This window comes from Eupeodes corollae, chromosome 1 (assembly GCF_945859685.1).
Source record: "Eupeodes corollae chromosome 1, idEupCoro1.1, whole genome shotgun sequence".
NCBI classification, from domain to species: domain Eukaryota; kingdom Metazoa; phylum Arthropoda; class Insecta; order Diptera; family Syrphidae; genus Eupeodes; species Eupeodes corollae.
The window spans coordinates 120,935,625-120,952,050 of NC_079147.1; the positions used below are offsets into that span (position 1 = coordinate 120,935,625).

General features: G+C 33.4%; 1 protein-coding gene across 1 annotated transcript in view; it reads right to left on the reverse strand.

Annotated features, from left to right (window-relative positions):
- Positions 1 to 16,426, reverse strand: part of LOC129943382 (probable serine/threonine-protein kinase clkA) — a gene marked incomplete at its 5' end in the record, with an annotated part of 86,297 nt that overhangs the window by 13,045 nt on the left and 56,826 nt on the right. The window lies entirely within an intron of this gene.

Sequence of the window (16,426 nt, forward strand, 5' to 3'; positions counted from 1 at the left end):
TTTATAATAGCTTTCTATGGGAAGCATTGCGAAATTGAGAAGCACCAACAAGCACCGGATATGGACGGATTTACAGTTGACAACCTGCACAAACGAATTAAGGACAACGAACTTCGGATATGCACGTGGAATGCTAGGTCCCCTGAAATACCACGTGCGGCCGAAGAATTAGAGGAGGCCCTAGATTGCTATAAAGCAGACATCACAGCCATCCAGTAAATACGATGGGATGGGCCGGGCAAAAAGAAGATTGAAAACTGTGAAATTTACTACTATGGTGACTGCTACCGCGGAAACCAACAGAGCTTATTTGAATGCGGCTGTGTCATTGGAGCAAGACTTAGGCAAGAAGTCTTGAGCTATAGGTGCATCAACGAGCGACTCATGATCATCCGCATAAAGGCTAAACTCGGCAACATTAGCCTTGTATGCGCGCACGCAACCACAGAAGAGCAACGATATTAAAATGCTCCTGGGCGATTTTAAAGCCAAGCTAGGCAGGGAAGACATCGTTGGTGGAATAATCGGGAAAACAGCCTGCACGAAAACATTTTTGACAACGGACTTAGGCTCATAGATTTTGCTGTAGGTCGAAACATCATAGTAGTCAAACTCGTTTTTCACACCTCAAGATCCACAAAGGAATTTGGAGTTTTCCAAAGCAATCTACCGTCAACCATGGATGTCCAAACTTTCCGAGGAGCTGACATCGACTCAGACCACTAACACGTTATAGCCAAGGAAGCACTTCAGGTTTCCAGACCCAAGGCAAAACAGGGAGAAGATGGGCGAAGGTACAACTTCGAAAGGCTACAATCGCAAGAGAACGCCAAATCTTTCTCTGACCAAGTTAAAAGTAACCTCTCTCGAAGTTTTGTGCCACCAACACAATGTATCGAATAAAAGTGGCAACATTACCAAAATGCAATCAGAGAAGCCGTCTCTGTTGGGCTAGGTTTCAAAAAACCACCAACAGGGAAGGATGAGGAATGTTGGCAAGCAAATGCAGCCAAACAACAGGCGCGCAAAGCCACGCTGCATAATAGAACGAACTCTATGAGCAGAAAAGGGATGGGAACACCGACTTTGCAAAAGAAAAAAGAGAGAGCATGAGAAGCGTTCGAGGTTCAAAGTTTTGTGTTATAAAATTTACAAGTACATAAACCACTAACGGAAGGCTCTAAGAACGAAAGTGGAAACATCATAGCGGAACCGCAGTCAATGCTGTGGATATGGAAGGACTACTTACGCAGACTGTATAACAGCGACGACGAACCGAATTCCGCTGTCAGGCAGGATGATCTATTCAAAATAGACGATGAAAGCCAACAATCCCGTCCTCCCAACTTAGACGAAGTAAAGATTGTCATATCTAACCTGAAGTCTAATAAAGCCGCTGAAGTGGATGACTTGAATGCCGAGCTCTTTAAAGCAGCAAGAGATAAGTTGGTTAGGAGCATGCACCAACTTATCTGTACGATATGGTTGCAAGAAAGCATGCCCGACGAATGGAACCTTAGTATTGTTTGCCCGATCCTGAAAAAAGGAGAACCTTTAAACTACTCCAACTATAGAGGAATCGTCTACTTAACATTGCCTACAAAATCTTCTCTGCCGCTTATGTGAATGTCTAAAGCCCATCGTCAACAACGTAATAGGTCATTATCAGTGTGGTTTTAGACCAGGAAAGTCACACTCGATCAAACATTCACATTACGGCAGATCCTGGAAAAAACCCAAGAACATCAAATCAAGACCCACCATCTTCTCATCGATTTCAAGGCCGCATATGACAGCAACAAGAGGGACGAGCTGTATAGAGCCATTTCTAGTTTTAGCATCCCTGCGAAACTCATCCGTTTGTGCAGGATGACCATGGAAAATTCACGCTAAAGGTTGGAAACAACTTAAAAGAACCTTCCGATGTCAAAAAAGGTTTTAGACAAGGTAATACGCTTTCATGCGATTTTTTTAACATCGTACAATAACCAGCATATGCTGATGACATTGACATAATCGGAAGAACTAAGCGTGATGTCAATGGGGCTTTTGTGAGTATTGAGGCAAGGGCGTCAAAAATGGGTTTAACGGTTAATGAGGGCAAAACGAAGTACATGCTGTCGTCAAGAAAAGACATGCAACACTGACGTATTGGTCTAAACGTCACCATCAACAGATGTAACTTTGAGGTAGTCATTGTTGGGTGAGACCCTAGTTCACACAGCACTGTAGCGCCACCGTAAGTAAGTAAGTTCAATGGAAAGCTAAACGGACTTGACAGCTTTTCTGTTGAATTGTTTCCTGAATTTTGTCTGCTATAAACCTCACGGAGAACGAGACCTTTTCAACTTATGCAAAACCGTGGAAATCGGTCAGTTCATTCTGCAATTATAGCGTCAGAAAGGAAAACCCGACTCATTTTTATATTATAGATTATAAAACGAAAGTATAAACCTCTTAAATGAAATGATTATTGATAGAATTGTTTTAGAACATTCATGCAGCTACAGGTCTTCTTTGAGAAATAGGACTTTCGTCTTTATTACCATTATTTCTTCGTCTTAGTAATGGGATATTTTATCGGACCCATTCAGACCAAAAATTATAAAATTTGCTTCAAAACAATTCATATCGAAATGTTTTGAAATTTTTATTCGATATGAAAATAGTTTTCAGAAACACTTAGGAGGATATAATGAAACATAAAACATAACATCTTACCACATACTTTCTAGTTCCAGTTTTAATAAGTTGAACCAAATTTCTGAGACGCACCACTCCATCAACTGATAACTAACGGAATTATATTTTTTTTTTTACTTTTTTATTTTTTTTTGTATGCTTCTAATGTGAATAAATAATGTATACAAAATTGACGGTAAAATTGTTGCTTGCTTTTTTCTACAGCACTTCAAAAATTACCTACAATTTATGTCTCTAGACCAGAATACCCCCATAAACACTCTATTTTATTTGAGGTCGCGATGTGACATTTTTTTTATATTTTTCTTTCTGCGGATTTTTGCTTGGAGTCTTTTGTGCGTCTCTTGTAATTACAATTGCTTAATATTCGTTGGAACCCATAGATCGGTCCATAATGTCTACAATTTCGCATCACAAACTACCTAAAAATACACAACTTTATAATTTTTAAAATAATGATTCAGTATGGCACTGGTACATACTTCAATATCAAATAAATAATACCGTTTTATATTTAGGAAATGTCCGGCAGGAACTTCCCCAACAATCTAAGCCGGACACTATATGCGTACGTGTGTGCATTCTTTAGTGAACTAACATAAGTAAATTTTTATAAATAGCCCAAACTCTGGACTTGTTGGCAATATGCCCCATAATGTTTTTATGAAGAGATACATAAACTAAATAAATTGGGTGGGTCAGAAAACCGTTAAAACAAGGGCCTAGAGACTTACAACTCTCAACCATTCCTGTGTGCGAGTAATTGCAGGAATGGAGGGGACCTTCAGTCTATATGCCGAATCCAAACGGCTATTTGAAAAAGCACCTTTCATGACTAGAATAACTCTCTGCGTGTGCCTAAGTGAAACCGGAGTATTAAGTCACTGGGAAATGTTAACCCGTTCGCCGCTTAGTGATCGAGACTCTAGAGTATTGAACGGTATGACGTCCTTGATTTTGAAGGAAAAAGGAGGTTAATTGGAAAAACGGGTGACTGGCGTGGCGACTACTCTGGGATTGCTGCATTTACTAATAAATAGCATTAAATAATAATTAACATTGAGTCATAAATAATGGATAAGGATTGGACATCAGAAGTGGGATCCATCACATCTTAAATAAATATGGATGCAGAAGGATGGAAGCTGTTATTGGAGCAGCAGAACAAACATTTTATGACACTGATTCAGGCAATAAAGACGCCAACGACAAGCAACAGTGTGCAGTTGCCTGTATATGATCGTGACAAACAGAATGCGAATGCTAGAGCTTGGATTTTAACATCAGACATTTGCATGGGAGACCAGCCACTTTGCGCTCTCAAAGGACAAGCTTCGGAATGGATTTCTTCTGTCTCATTTTTTGGTATCACATGGAATCAGTTCAAGGACATGTTTCTGGCTAGGTATGACTGCCCAGAAACATCTGCGGCGTTCTTAATTAATGTTGGTAACACCAAGCCCAAGGAGGGCGAGTGTCTTGCATCTTTCGCTGCAAGCATGATAACGTCATTGTTGTCTCGTTGGAAAAACCTATTGCTAGAACAAATTGCTGTTGCCACAGTTTTGGCACAATTATCTCAATTCGAGCCATGTGTCCAACGACTTGCATTCACGACTGAAATTGAAGACAGGAATCGTTTGCAAAAGGAGTAAAAGGCATTGTCATTTTTGAAGAGACGAGCTAATCCATCAAGCATGCGGTCAGCAGAATCATCGTCCAAGGAGGTTCCAGCTGCTAGGTCGACAAACAATATTACTTGTTTCAAGTGTGGAGGACCTGGACATTTTGCACCACGTTGCCTTGGTGTTAGTAGCAGGAGTGAAAGCAGTTCCGTTGTTTCTTCAGATGAACGCAGAGTTGATGTTTGTCAAATTGATTCCCCTTCAGGGACACTAACACATTTTGGTAAGTAAATTTTATTTCATTATGATTCAGGTTCTTAGTGTTCAATTGTATAAGAATCAATTAGTTGTAAATTTAGAGGCAAACATTTTGGAAGCATTGTGAGCATACCAGGAATTGGTCAAAAAAGTGTCAGGAGTACTGTTCAGATTTTAGCTAATGTGATAATAGATGGAATTCCCATTGAAATTCTAAGAATATTTGATCCTAATTGTGAAACAGAACTTCACACTGATGCTAGTGCTAATGCAAAATGAAAACAAACTTCGTCATGTAATAGCTTACTTTAGTAAACGAACTACATTTTCAGAATCCAAATATCACTCTTATGAATTAGAGACCCTTGCAGTTTTTAACCCATTAGCGCCCGTATTTTTTTATGTTAAAATTTTTGTATAATATTTGGTCAGAGTGTTGTAGATAGGTTCTTGAACCTAAAAAATTATTTTTTTTTAATTTATGCTCACCCATTTTTTTGGAAATGCCCGATGCCATATGGCATCGGTGGCATTCCACTTATCTGCTATCTATAGATTTTCGCTAAAAACGGAAAATAAATATTTAACAAAAAATCAAATTGTGTTACAATAAATCAAACAAAGTTTATTTTCAAAAGAATTTACATTTTGGAATGAAAAATTAAGAAGCATTCGACACATAAACCAACTTTGCACTTCTTACACATTGTTCTGGTTTGAGACTTGCAGTTTGGAGCAGCACATCTCTTCCTTTTTTTGTCTGGTGTGGAAATAATCCAATGGTCATAACGATCAAATCTTATATCATCCAAGACCCTGGCCGATGAAATAAACCTTCCAGAAGCTCCGGGATTTTTTCGTGACACAGCATACCTTGTCAGATACGTTTCGACGATAGCACGTCTAAAATTCAGTTGCGTTATTTTGTTTGTTTTTTTTGAAAGAATCCAAGAATTTTGAATGACTGCATCGATCATCCACGTTGCACTGGCGATGCTACCTCTTGGCTGCTTTTCAAACTCAGATCTACTAGGAAGGGTAAGTTGTGAAGTTTTCTTATGCGAAATAAGCTGCTGTTTTTGTTTTTGTTTCGAGGACTTTGTTTTTTTCTTATTTTTAGTGAGCTTAGAATTTACTTTTTTTTCTGCAAAACTTTTCCCGGATGATGATTTGTATATTCTGTTTTCTCGAAAAGTTCAAGTAGCAGAGTAATTGTGTGCTCTCAAATAACAAAAAAGGCTTGGCCCGCAAAACAAGTTGTCAAGAAAAATGTTGAAAGAAAGATCGCGGACACTGTTTGGCAATTCTGTGAGCACCTTCGTCAGAGGTGCGGCTGCTTTTCCAAACAAAGATGCATGTATTGGATCAACCTTCTATAATTTTCCTTGAAAGATTTCAAAATTTACCAGGTACCCGTCGGGAGACTTCACACACCAGGCTTTGAATCCGAATCTGATTGGCTTACCTCTGATGAATTGCTTCATTGGATGCCTGCCAAAATACTTGATCATACTTTCGTCATAATCAATATCTTGGCTCGGCACGAAATGTGTCATACACTTTTTTTTTACGGTGTTGATTAGTGTACGCAGCTTCCAAACCTTGTCGGAAGAATCAAAATCCGCATCATTGTCAGCACAGTGTATATATTTCAAAATGGATAAAAATCTATTTCGGCGCATAGCGTTGCTGACTATTTCATTATACATGTCAGACTTCTGATCCCAATAATGACGACAGGAAGGCAGAACATTATAGCCACTTAGAATTAAAATTCCAACAAAACATTTGAGTTCTTCGACTGTTATGGGAGCAACATCAGTTACATTTTTTTGACACATGTATTTTTGTGTTTCTTCTCGTAAATGCTCCCATACTTTTTCATCGAAAAACTCCTTAAAAACTTCAGTTGGTGTTTTGTTTTTATAGGCTTCATAATCTGGGAGCGGAAATACGGTGCTTTCCAAGTTTTCAAAATCACCTTCTACCCACGAGGAAGTCAGTCCCGTTTCCTTTTTCTCCATCCGAGTTTTCAACCATTTTGAACTCTGATCAGAGAGATTTTGCACCGGTGTTGACGTTGATGGCTCATCCTGACATGTGATGTGACAGGATGGCCGTGTCGCAGTGCGAGGTATAAGAAATGCTAGACACTACGCATTTGCGTGTGCCTAAGTGAAACCAAAGTATTAAGTCACTGGGAAATGTTAACCCGTTCGCCGCTTAGTGTAAGCCCATGAAATTTCCAAAGATCGAGCCTCTAGAGCTAACGAATATAATATCTTAATAGTGATGCGGCTAGCTTTTTAGCCGAATATAAGAGCAAAGAAAAATGCGAAGTGAACCAAACAAAAAATTAAAAGCGATAAAATTGCAATTTTAGTTTACTTTATTCTTTATTAACGCAGAGGCGATATGTCAGGTGTTACGAAAAATAAGCGATTTGTATTTTTTCGGTCGCAACGACAGTTACTTGGAAGCGACCGATGTTGATGATGATGTTGACTTCTAAGGTTTGTATTTTTCGGTCTTAGGTAGCGCTAGTTGAAAGCGATAAATGTTGATGGTGCAAAGACAGTGCAAGTGCATTGGATTTGGATGGCCTTGGCATTGGCCTAGTTGTGAGTAGATGATTACATTGCTATTTGGTGCCAAAAGGAAACTAAAAACATTATAGGGTTTTTGTCAACAACCAAAGTTAATTTATTGCGAACAACAACAAATAGTTTTAATAAGTAGATAGTTCTTACAAAGCAACACAATGTTTGTCATATGGAATTCTTTATAAACTGCTGTATTACTATTTTTTATAAGTAAATATTCAATCTTAGAATAATCTATTGTATCCGATCTTGTTAAAATTATATTGCTAACTGTAATAAAAACAAAATAAAGATTTATGGAGTCCATCTCCTGCAGAAGAATAAAAATCTACGATTTTATATTATTTTTATGAATTTTACCTTTGTTAGTTATCACCTATTTTATCTTTTTTAGAATCTATTAATTTGAAACGATTAAATCACTTTTTTAATTTCTTTCTTTCAGAATTGTGGTTTTTCAAATAAACTTTTTAATTTTTTTGAAATTCTACATATTCACGATTTTCATTATGGGTCAAATTTAATTGTTTTTCTTTTAAAATCTCCCTAGGATTGTGTTTTACCTTGTTAAATAATACTTTCAGGGGGTTTCGACCAGTTACAGAGTGAACGGTTTCGTTACATTTATGTGCTGCTGCTTTTAGCACTGCCTGTTTTCATCTATTATTTTATATTTTACTTTAATACAGCGCGTTTTTTCAATAAAAGTACTATGAGTGCGTTTCACTTGTCCTTTTGTCTTTTTCTTGCCAAAGTGTTTTTACAGAACACGGATTTAAATATGCATTCGTTATCGCAAATAATGTTTCTTGCGTGGGGAAAGATATTTAAAATGTTTAATAATTCTAGTTCAATATCAACTTTAGATTCAAGGGGATGTACGAATGAGAACTTTGAATAACTGCGACTCTAAGATATATTTCCTTGCTTGCCTATTAAATATCTTTATGTAGCTGTTCACCTTCTTCTTCTGGTATCTTATTGGTTTACGATCATATATGTTTTCATTGCAAACAACACATGTATTTGTATATGAAGAAATTTGTTTCTTCATATTTGGCCCGTAGTATGTTGTCGTTATTTGATTTTAATTTTCAAGAGATCCCCTGTTTGCTCTTCTGTGTGTATCAGTACACAAAAGGGGTTCGTTGTTCGTTTACTTAAATTCGTAGAGGTCCTCCTGAAACACAGACACAGACTGTACCTGGAACTATATGTTTTTAAATAGAGTGATAGCCTGATCAGTGTTTGTATATGTTATTGTAGGTATACCTCTTTAGATTATTAAAACAGGTCTTAATAATGTCTGAAATTATATTCGCTTTATTAAGTATTATCTGTTGCTTGAAACAATTAACAGGCAAGGATTTCGTCTCTATTTGTATGTTATTATTATTACTTACTGCTTTCAGCGGAATGAATAGTTTGACTTGAACTTGTTAGAGTATTAAGGTTTTGTCGGCTTAGCGCATCCGCAACAACGTTATCCTTACCTGGTTTGTATCATAGACACACCATATAAAGTCCAAAAACCAATCTGTCATTCTGGTTTGCCTACAAGCTGAAACGTCAACTTTCACGCACCCTTAAGTCTAACATCAATTCCCCACAGCTAAAGTCAATTCACCACCTTCTAAAGTCAATTCACTACGAAAATAAAGTAGAGTGATGAGAAATTCTTTATTGCATTTTTGGGAAGAGTACAATAACTCTGGCGACAAAGTTTGATGAAAATTTAAAAAAATATGCACGTTAAATGAAAAAAATAATGGTAATACTTACAACTAAATTTTATGCATTTTTTTAAAGAGGACTCTTTTGTCTATGAGCTTATTTTAAATCAAGTCAAAACTATGCAAATTAAAATAGTGTGTTGAGATATTATATTTTTAAAAAATATTTATTAATCAGATCATCTCAGATGCCAACTAGCTAACATTGAAAAACATTTTTGCTGTAAACTGTCATCAAATATGGTTAAACAAAGAACTTATGGTTTCTTGCTAATAATAATTGCTTATAATTATATTTTGTTTCAAATTTTCTAGTTTTTTTTGAAAAAAATTGTTATAAACTCAAATTTTTTTACAAAAAAAGGTAAAAAAGTTTAAATTGTGATTTTTAAAACTTAAAGATTATTTACTATTGTTTTTAGAATTATTAAATTCTTTTTTCCTACATCCAACTTTTTTAAATGCAAAAGAAACTTTGGCTAGAAGACCTAGTGATTGAAAGTGGCAAGAAATTGTTAATTTGTAACTTCACTATATTAAAAAGTGTTCAATTCAATAAAAATCTATAATTGTCTGAACAAGGCATTTTTTTTATTATGTTAAGAAAATATATGTATTTGCAAAAATGCACAAAATTGTTGTTTTTTTTTAAATTAAATTTAATAAAAAGAGTACCGATTCAGGTAAAATTATTCGTTTTTTAATAATTCTTTTTTTCTCGAAATTAAAAGCGATGACTATTTCCTAAAAGTATTTTGATAATTACCAAACAGTGACTAAGTTTTAACAATTTAACTATAAGTTTAAGTTTTTCAAATTTAAAAAATGATTAAAGTGTGACATCACCTCAACATCACACATAACATAATTGTTTATTTCATCGAGGTGAATTCGAAAACGGCAACAAAAATTCTGATTGTGTAAATCTCAAATAGCATTTTAAATTTGCATTTTTAAACATTTCAATAGGAAAACAAATTTCAAACAAATCTTCTCGCCTAAGAGAAAATATAATTTGTCACACTACATCGTTGGATACTTTCACTATGTTCGTATTTTCCTATAAAAAATGTTTAAAAATGAAAACATTGGAATTCATTTGGTCGTGTCCTTGGTACAATAGTGTACCTACAGGAATAGTTTATACCTTCCTGGAATCCTTGAACATCATCCTTTCTAACATCAAATCTTAAGTTCTCACCACAGCAATTTAATAAAAAAAAAACATCTGTCAAAACAATTAAATGCACCGTATCAAATTATTGTTGGGTTTCACATTTCAAAATGGACGTAATGTCAAATTACAAATACAACAATGTTAACAAATGGGTGTGGGAGGGTAAAACGTACGAAAGATTCCAGTCCTTATATGGTGTGTCTATGGTTTGTATATAATTTTCTGTGCTTAACGCCCAACTATAATAGACATAAGCTAGCATATGCGTGCATAAGTAAACGTGCGAATACAAGGAATCTCAATACGAGTGAACATAATGGAGTCTAGCTCCGTTTCGTTCAATTTTTCTCAGTTTCGTTAACTTAAGCACACTTAAGCAAGAGCGATCCCAGTCGCTCGCCGCATAAGTAAAATCTGACATGTAGAAACGTGAGCAAAATTGCATTATGGCTATGCAGTAATTTGGCAAACTTAAGTGAATTTTCGTTGGGTTTTTGACAAAAGCTTATGTTTGCTTATGCCTATTATAGTTGGGCCTTAAAGGCTCTCTTCAACCGAGAGAAAAAACTAATCGAGAGAGCCAAATTTCCTCGTCTCCGTCTCTTCGAAACCTCTCACACTCATTTTTTATAGCGTATTGAATTCGTATCGGTGTATACATGTTTTCACCTTGGAGAGTAGAGAGAGAAAAAACTTCAGTTGAGAGATTGAGACATTTGACATTTCTATCTCTCTCTTGTTTTCACAAATTAATTCTTGCAAACAATTTTCGTTTGTCAATAAATTACGGTAAACGTTATAACAGTAGATCGTGGTGAATTTGTGTTGCCCTTCTCTTTTTTTGAGTTACAGATGGCATTAACAACCAAAACAAGAAAATATGTGTTCAAAAGAGTGTAACAAGGTTACGGTTTTTTAGACTAGACTTTATTTGTAAATATGAACGAGTACATGTTTTTTATAAATGTATGTTATGTTTATTTTAATAGTAATACCTTAACTAATAACTTGACTACTTAATTATATAAAATGTACTGCATTGAATTATAAATATATACAATCTACAGTTTACGGGGAATATTTATATAAAATATTAATTACTTCTGCAATTGCGGTATCAATCAATATTTTCTTTTGTTAACGTAACTTTTATTTGTCATGAATTAAAATCAATTATGAAATTTGGCTGCGATAATAACTACTTGAACACACCATTTTTTATGTTTATAGTTATTCAGGTTTAGCCCTTAACTTAGATTTGCATTTATTTATGAATAGCCTAAAAAGTTAAGTAAATAAATATAATAAAATAAATAGAAAAACTGCAGTTAGAACTTTCCCTCACATATTTTTGCTTGTCGCTATATAACTGAAAGATAAGATATAAATAGTTAGAACTAGAAAATTACATTTTTTTTATATAGTGTTATCCATATGCAAATTAGTGTGGAAATCGCAAGTCGTAGGCAAAAAGAGACCAACCGTCGAAGTTGATTCTCTCGTTTAGTTTTTTTTGCTCTGCTCTTCAATTATAGTATGCCAACGCTTCATTTTTGTATTGGGATTTATATTTTATTTTTGATACTGAGTACGTAAGCGCTTGATGATAAGTACGTATTTCTAGGGTTGAAATTCCGTACAAATAGTTCCTTAAATTCTTTGAGGCATATACTATAGAAAAAAGTACTTTTACGTTCGTAGCATAACTTGTCTCTGTTTTATTTAGCGTTTTAGAATTGAAAATCATTAGTTTGTCTTCTTATGACAATAGCCCTGCGATTGCAGAATTACTGGAAGCAGTATTAAATATACATTTTTTCTAAAAATCTGGTTATGTCCACCTTACATTATCGGTTAAATATTCTTTAACTTTAAATGCTTTTCTACCTTCCTCGCCAATGTTTATATTACATTTCTTGCCTTGGTTCTTTGATATCCTACCATTTTCAACAATCAAATAAATTATTAAGTTTTCAGTTATCCGAACATAATTTTGTATAAATATACTATAGTACCCCGTCATACCTAAGAATCTTCTCAATTCTCTAAGAGTTTTTGGTTCTAGATATTCTTTAATTGTGGAAATTTTCTTGGGATCGGTAGCACCATTGCCATTTTCAGTACTATTTTGAATTGTTTGTACAAAATTGATTAATTCCTTTACTTAATTTTCTTTTATCTTCACAACTTCACTTACAAATAAAATGCACGATTGGGTCGCACGAACTTGCTACTGTATGCAAAAAGTCTGTTTAAAAAAGTACTTATATAAGATTTTAAAATATATCTGTAAAATAAGTTTGTCTTCAAAGATATAAATGCCATTTGATTAGTAAAAAAATCAGCATATCATCCACACAACTCATCCTAGGACATTTCATCCCGCAAATGAAATATACTTGTAACCGTACTTAACGAAAACAATTGTCTATCTCTATATATTCAACTATTTCGTTCAATTGGATAGCCTTATTTTAATTTCATGTTAAGAGAACCAGGATGGAAAGTAAATTATCTGAAGATAAGAAAGAGGAAGAATATGTATGTTTAGATTGTAAAGCGATCACCTATTGATTGTGTAGTTAGGTAGGTGTCTAAAACGAACATAGAATAGTTCACTTCGCGTGCTCAGCTTTATGCAGATAGATAGATAAAGACATGTTTATGATGATAGTGAAAGAATGTCATTGGTAGGTATCCTTCTTTCCTAAAAGTTTTCAGCGCAAACATGGAGTTATTCCGTTCAGTTTATTTTTTTCGTTAAAGTTCAAGAAATTGCTATTCATGTGTTAGTTACAGTCAGGCTCTTGTGCGTTTTGGATTTTAGTTATGAAGTGACACGTAAGCAGTAGTTGTAAAGGTTGTACGTTTCTTTAACTAGTACTAAGTATTTATTTTTTTATATAATCGAAAGCAAGTAAAATATGTGTTAAACAACCTTATTCTTAAAGAACTATATTTTAAAATCTAATATACAAAAGTACCAAGATAATACTTCTTGATAGACACTTTAAAATAGATTGTTGATTAAACATATCATAATCGTTTCACGGCCAGTTGGTATTTACAATAGTTATAGTTATAAAAATACATAAATTGTAAAAAATGCATTAATTTAGATAAAAGATAGGATTGTAATTAAAATGTTGTCAAAATAATTTACTAAAAATATAAATAATTAAATTAAAATAATTAAAAAAAATATTTTAAGATTAAAAATTTTACCTGAAAAATAAGTTTCTCTTCAAAAATTTAAATGCCATTTTACAAATCAAAAAACCGATGATTTTTCATTTTTTTTTTTTGAAAATTGTTAGAGCGATTTTTTTTTAAATTAATTTTTTATATATAAAATTTTTCCATTTTCTTCTAAAAATATTTTTGGTATGCAGTTGCATAGACATTAAAATTTAACGCTATGCATTTGAATTTTGTAAAAAAATGTTTACCCGTTTTTGAGATATCGTATTTTGAAAAAAAAAAATTTCAATATTTTTTTTAAAATCCAAACAATAAAAAAATGCACTTTTGATAATGAAATATTGTTAAGGCAACACAAGAGCTTATTCAGAAAAAAATTATTGAAATAGGTTGATAAGTTGCTGAGATAATTAAAAAACAAAATAACGGTTCTATGGGCGGTACCATTCCTGAGCAATACAAAAATATGTTTTTCTTATTAAAAGAAGCAGAGTTAAAAAATAAAATTTTAGAGAAAATTTAAAAAAATCTATCTGGTTGTTTTTGAGAAAATTCAAATTTTCGTTTTTTGACCAAAAAAATTGTATGGGAGCCACTGTTAGTTTTGATCTTAAAAAAAATGAAAAAAACGCCTAACGCGAATCTGCTCAAAACTCTAACTTCCAAGTTTGACCTCAATCGGCCCAATAGTTTAGGCTGTAGGAGCTTGGACAGACAGACAAAACCGACCGGACGGAATCGCGGGACCCACTTTTTTCGACTTCTCTACCATCGTAATTTATCATGTTTGATTAAAATCTCGAGTTCGAAATTTTGCACGAATGCAAAACTTGCCATATAGTTCCTATATGTAGCAAGTAAAAAATAATGTGCGATGCGAACATACCCAAATTAGAATTACCAAATAAGGGTATTCATGAAACGTCGGAAAATTTCCGACGTCGTAAAATCGTAAATATTAAGACAAAAGTTTAATGAACGCACCTTTATATAAAAATTAAAAAATTACATTAATTGTTATAAATGAAATGGTGAACAATTTCGGTGGATTTAATGAAGCGTTTGAAAAAAATAAATACAAATGTTGTGTACCTATTATTAAAATATTTGTTGATGTCAAATTTGTCAAAAAAATGGTCATGAATCGACACAAAGGCCAAACAATTATCAAAGAAATGATGGCTCCGGAAAATTCGAAAATTATTTCCGAAATAACAAACATCCAATATTTGTCATTAGTTGTAGATGAAAGTACCGACATAACTATAAAATAAAATATAATGGTGGTTATTCGAATATACGACGAAAAGTACCATTATATGTTTTTGACACTTACTGAAGTTCCTGATGGAAAGGCTGCCGTGATTTTTAACACAATTAAAAATATTTTTGAACAAACAAATATTTCATTTAAAAATATGGTTGGATTCACCGCAGATAATAGTCCTGTTATGATGGGCAAAACAAAAGGTGTTCAGGCAAAATTAAAGGAAGTCGTCCCCAGTCTCATTGTAAATGGCTGAGTATGTCATAATTTAAATCTTCCATCGAAGGCTGCAGCAGAACAATTTCCAGACGTACATAGTCGATATGCTAATAAAGGAAATAAATCACCATATTTGTAACAGCTCTAGCAGAATGTTGGAATTCCAATAGTTCCAAGAACATTTTGGAACTTATTTACACAAAATTTTAAAATATTGTGCAACGCGATGGCTTTCCCGTCAGGTACTACAATTGCGCTAATGCTAATTTTTTATGTTTATAGACCGCATCTTAGAGCAATGGGACTCTTGGTGTTATTACTTTGGACTTGGTGAATTTGAATCCAATCATGAGAAACAAAACCTCAACTTCATTTCTTCCAGCCTTAAGGACTTAAATGTTAAGTTATATTTCACTATTTTATCTTATATCTTAAAACTAATTAATAATGTTGATTTAAAAATGCAATCCGAAGATGTAAAAGTGCACGTTTTAATTCCAAGATTAAAATCTATTTGTAAACAACTCTGCAGAAATTTTATGAAAAGGGAAGCATTTGGAGATAAACCGATAAAATCCATTCATTTTTTAGAAAACCACTTACCTATTATAGAAATATATTGCGGCACCGAATCTGAAATCCTATACAATTCAAACAAATTAAGGGAAACAGTTATTCAAAGCTTTAAAAATCATACTAAATTGTTTTGCATTACATTTCTGCAAGACATTAGAAAAAGATTTGATTTCGACGACGTTTTCTTAAACTTAATTCAAAATTTTTCCCAAAGTGCAGTGTTGGATGGTCGAGTTAACTCTATCGTTCAATTTGTTTTGAAGTTTTTTTTCCAATAAACACAAAAATATTGAAGCTCTAGCTGATTGCGAATATTTAAAAAAAAATGATAAATGTTTCCATATCAGAGTTTTGGGCAAAAATTGGTCTTCTTAAAAATTGATGCTATGAGTTAATGTTTCAAAATATTTAAATATTTCACGCATTGTTCAGGGTGCCTTTTGTGTTCCTCACTCTTTGGCAAATGTAGAAAGAATATATTTATACCAAAACATAATTAAAACTAAATTAAGAAATCGTTGTCAAGTGCAAACGTGCTCTGAACTTATAGAAACGAAAAATCTGATAAAAAATAACTGTTATCACAGCTTCATAATTAATAAAAATCTTGTGAGTAAAAATGCTACAAACAAACCACTTCAAAAAGATGAACTTTTAGAGTAAAAAATTATCTACTATGTAAGCCATCAGTTTTAAAAATCATTGAAACTCACAAAATACAAATATTCAATGATGAGTTTCTGTGATATGGGGATCCGTCCGATATTTATCTAGCTATTAAAAATGAAGTTCCTTTTTTTCTTATTTATTTATTTTCACATAATATTAAATATGTAATAACAAATGAATTGTTTTTGTTCTCGTTAATGAATACCTACATTTTGTTTCTGAATTCGTGTGTTTGTTTGCTTTAATCCATTTAAAAGAGTTTAGTACTATTTGTACTTTTACAGTACGTTTTTGTTTCAGCTTTCACTACAATCGAAAAAAGTCGATTTCCATCACTGGTATAGGCCAGGAGGATTTTTCTCCTCTCTCGAAATCCGTATACAATACAAAGAAAT